The sequence below is a fragment of the Sus scrofa genome, chromosome 6, assembly GCF_000003025.6.
Source record: "Sus scrofa isolate TJ Tabasco breed Duroc chromosome 6, Sscrofa11.1, whole genome shotgun sequence".
In the NCBI taxonomy this organism is placed as follows: domain Eukaryota; kingdom Metazoa; phylum Chordata; class Mammalia; order Artiodactyla; family Suidae; genus Sus; species Sus scrofa.
The window spans coordinates 17,669,561-17,674,586 of NC_010448.4; positions in this window are offsets into that span (position 1 = coordinate 17,669,561).

The window sequence follows — 5,026 nt, forward strand, 5'->3', positions numbered from 1 at the left end:
GAGCGCAGCCCAGAGCGGTCGGGCCCGAGCCGCGCGGCTGCCCCCCGGCGGCCACGCCGGCACTGCAGGCTCCGCTCCCCATGGCCTCTTGGGGGCCGGGGCGGGGTCGCCGTGGGACGAGGGCCGGGCCGGGGGCGTGGCCGGGGGCGGGGCCGAGGGCGTGGCCGGGTCGGGCGGGGCCAGAGCGGAGTGGAATTCTGAAGTCCCGGACCCACCTGAATAAAAGAGCACCTAAATGGCAGTTAACTCGCACAATAAGCCTGACTCCCCAGACCTCTGGGTTCCTGATGTTGAATAGGCACCGTAATAATAATAATTAGAAGCTACCTTATCGGCCTTGGGGAGGAAGTGAATGAGCCAACTAATAGCAGTGTATCCCACACTGTGGGCTCAGTCCCTGGTAACTGTTATTATGATGCCAATGACTCTGTTTAAAGCCAGCTTTGTTTTCCTTTCTAAATACTAACTCTTCTACTTTTGTCCTTAGAAAAGAGATTTTCTTAGACCTTCAAAGCTGGGGCCTCTACCCATGTGAACTTCAGCATAGCAGATTGGTTGTTCACATTCATTCATTCAACAATATTTTGTAAATATCTACTATGTACTAGTTTTTGGAACGCAGCAATGATCAAAACAGCTCTAGGGGAGCCTACAATCTCAGGAAAACAATGAAGTTCATCAGGAGGTGATAAACCCGTTGAGGCCTGGGCGTGAAGTCCCACGTGCTATGTGAGCATCTAAAAGGCAGTCTGCCCAAGGTCAGGAGAGGCTCCCTTTTAATTGGGGGCTTGAGGGCTGGGGTGGGGGCGGGAAGAGTACTCCAGGTTGATGAAATAGCCTGTGCCAAGGCTTTGAGGCATGAGGAGGCCACTGGTAGAATTTAGAAAGCTAGAAGAAGGCTCAGGTAGCCAGAGAGAAGAAAATGAGTGGACGTATGATGTGAACTGATGCTGGGGAGATGGACAGGGGCCAGGACGTGTGGCCTTGGTAAAGATTTTTGGCCTTAAGATAAACGGGAAACTTCTTTTTTTAATTGTCTAGATGACTGTACCCTCATAGGGAGAGCGGATTGCAGGGATGGGCTGGCTGGCTATTGCACATGAAGCTACTGCTATAGTACAGAAGAGTGAGGACAGCTTGGACTAGGGGGAGGTCCGTGTAGAGACATAGACAGAATAGAGAGGTTTTTGGAAGATAAATCATAAGCTCTTGGAAATGGATTGGATATGGGTTATGCTGAGAAGTAGTAGGGGCAGGAGGGGACAGGGATGACTCCTGGGTTGCTGGCTTAGTGACTGGATGGATGGTCATGCCACTGAGATGGGGAATACAGGACAAAGACCAGGTTTGGGGGGCAGAGGAGTGAGGGAAATGGTGAGTTTCAGGTGCCTTTGAAACATCTCTGTGTAAACATCACGTGCCAGCTAGATATTGGAAGCTGTGGATATTGGAATGAGATCTCCTAGGGGAGAATGGAGTGTAGAGAGAGGTGAGGGGAGCGCCTAGGACAGAGCCTGAAGGTTTGTTGGCTGACCAGAGGAGGGTGAGCCTGCAAAGGAAGCTCAGAAAGACAGCTGGAGAGTTAAGACAGCCAGAAGACTGTCGTGGAAGTCGGGGGAGGAATATTGATAAGGAGGAGAGGAGCTCTGAAAGCAGCTGAGAAGGCAGACAGGGACATGAAACACCAATGATCTCAGCCAGAGATGTTTCATTCAAGTGATGGAGGCAGACGCCATACCGCAGGGGGTCTGGCGGGAGTGGGTCATGAGGAAATGCAGTCCATGAGGAGGGACAACTCTTTCAGCAAGTTCGAGGAAAAGGAAGGGAGGCCTAGGGCAATTGCTGCAGGAGTTGTGGGTCCACGGTGGATTTTTTGATGGTTATTAAGAGTTCAGCATGGAGTTCCCGTCCTGGCTGAGTGGTAACTGAACCTGACTAGTATCCACGAGGACTCAGGTTTGATTCCTGGCCTCGCTCAGTGGGTTAAGGATCCAGCATTGCTGTGGCTGTGGTGTAGGCTGGTGGCTACAGCTCCGATTCGACCCACAGCCTGGGGACCTCCACATGCTGTAAGTGTGGCCCTAAAAACAAAAAAAAAAAAAAAGAGTTCAGCATGTTTAAGAAACCCATGGGGGGGGTATTGATGTGGTTCAGCAGTAACAAACCTGATTAGTATCCATGAAGACGGGGGTTCATTAACCACTGAGCCATGATGGGAACTCCAGGGAACTTAAGAACATATTATTCCCACATATTTGGTAGGTTGTGCAATTTTGAAGATGGAATTAAAATGAAAAGTCCCTATAATTAGACAGGTTTGTGATAGCCTGCTAGGGCTGCCATCACAAGATTCCATCATGGAAGGGGTGGCTTAAACAATAGAAATGTGTTTTTTCATAGTTCTGGAAGCTGGAAGATCAATATCAAGATACTAGCCGGAGAGTTCCCTTTGTGGCACAGCAGAAATGAATCCAGCTAGGAACCATGAGTTTGTCGGTTTGATCCCTGGCCTTGCTTAGTGGGTTAAGGATCTGGCGTTGCCAGATATATATATATGTCAATCCCAAACTCCTAATTTATCCTTCCCCTCTCTTCCTCTTTGGTAACCACAAGTTTGTTTTGTCTCTAAGTCTACTTCTATTTTGTAAATATATTAACGTGTATCATTTTTTTAGGATCCCACATATAAGTAATACATTTATCTTTCTGACTTTTCTTAATATGACAATCTCTTGGAGTTCCCTGGTGACTCAGCAGGTTAAGGATCTGGTGTTTTCACTGCCGTGGCTCTGGTTACTGCTGTGATGAGGATTCAGTCCCTAGCCTAGAAACTTCTGTAAGCCATGGGCACAGCCAAAAATAAAAATAAAAATGATAATCTCTAGGTCCATCCATCCATGTTGCTGCAACTGGTATTATTTCATTCTTTTTTATGGCTGAGTAGTATTCCACTTGATATATATACCATATCTTCTTTATCCATTTGTCTGTCAGTGGATATTTAGGTTGCTTCCATGTCTTGGCTACTGTAAACAGTGCTATGAATATAGGAGTGCCTATATCTTTTCAAATTTTAGTTTTGTCCAAATATATGCCCAGGAGTGAAATTGCTGGATCATGTGGCAACTCTATGTTTAACTGTTTTTTTTTGTTTTTGTTTTGTCTTTTTAGGGGCACACCTGTAACATATGGAGGTTCCCAGGCTAGGGGTCAAATTGGAGCTGTAGCTGCCAGCCTATGCCATAGCCGCAGCAATACCAGATCCTTAACCCGCTGAGTGAGGCCAGGGATCGAACCCCTGTCCTCATGGATGCTAGTCAGATTTGTTTCTGCTGAGCCATGATAGGAACTCCAATCTTTAGTTTTTTAAGGAGCCTCCATACTGTTCTCCATAGAGGCTGCTCATTTGCTCTTTCTTGCACAGCACTTTTCTATATTGGGTTTTGTTGATGCTGAGGTTGTGGTGCTTGTTGTAAACCTAAGCTTGGACTAGTAAGTCAATTCTGCTCAGCCAGTACAACCTTAAAAAATCAGATCAGGAATTCCTGTCGTGGCACAGTGGAAATGAATCCAACTAGGAACCATGAGATTGTGGGTTCGATCCCTGGTCTCACTCACCAGGTTAAGGATCTGGCGTTGCTGTGAGCCGTCGTGTTGGTCGCAGACACAGCTTGGATCTGGTGTTGCTGTGGCTGTGGCGTAGGCTGGCAGCAGCAGCTCCAATTAGACCCCCAGCCTGGGAACCTCCATATGCTGCAGGTGAGGCCCTAAAAAAGAGACAGAAGACCTCCCCCCCAAAAAAAATCAGATCACACAAAGTCCAGCATTCTAGGGATGGTGCCAGGGAGTGAGTGAGCTTGTTAAGGCTCCCCTAGGACAGGGGCAAGAATGGTGTGGAGGAGGAACAAAAACTAGGTTCAGGTGAATAACATTTCAGAGAGGTGGGGCCAGGGCACAATTTCGCTGAGATATCATAAAGGGATACCCACATAAATGGAGCGCAGATCTCCCTGATATAATTCCTGAGAGGCTGTCCCCTCTCTTCCTCTCCCCTCCTTTGTGTGACTCAAAGTATGATACAGCTCAGATTGATCCAGTGATTAAGCTCCCATCGCACAGATTGTCAGTGGTAGAACTAGAACCAAAACTAAATTTTTAAGGGATTGGAGTTGCCCTAAATGTTTAAAAATGGCATCGGAAAATGTTAATAAGACCTGACAACCAAACACAACACAAGGTACAGGATAGGATCCTGTGCCAGAAAGGAAAGGAAGTCCTTGCTGGGACAAATGGCTCCATTTAAATGGTGTGTATGGCTGAGTGGTAGCGTTGTACCCATGCTGATTTCCTGATTGCAGGGCGACACGACAGGAGATTGTTGTTGTTTTTGGAACATGCACATTAGAGAATTTAAGAGTGATGAGCATCATGTCAGAAAAAGGCAAGAGAGGATACAGAACAAATGTGATAAAATGTTAAAGATTGGGAAATTTGGGTGAAGGGGATGTAGGAGTTCTTGGTACTGTTCTTAAAGCTTTCTTGTGAGTTTGAAACTATTTTAACATTTTTAAAAAATGAAAAAAATACAAGTCTAAAAGCAATTCTTTTATTTACAGTATAAAGGTTACAAAGGTATATATGTATTTATATATATAATACCCTTAAGTTACAAATTTCATTGTAATGTACAATGCTATATGTTGGTGTGCAACTCAAGGGAAAGTGTTGTCTATGCATTTTACTTACAGAGTACACATAAAGCTTTTTTATTATTAAGAACACAAATACTGCCCTGTTTTATGCCATGGGTTTTTGATTTGGTAGTCTCATGATTCCAGAAGATTTGAGACCTAAATTTTAAACAACACTTAAAAAAAGAAGTCTTATTTAAATACGGGGTTCCAAAAAAGAAGAAAAAACCAGAATATCACAACTTTTAATTCTTTGTAGAAGTATTATTCTAGCTTTCTAAGTCTTAATACTTTAAAAGAGAGAGAGAAAGAGAGAGGAGTGGGGGAGAGAGTTG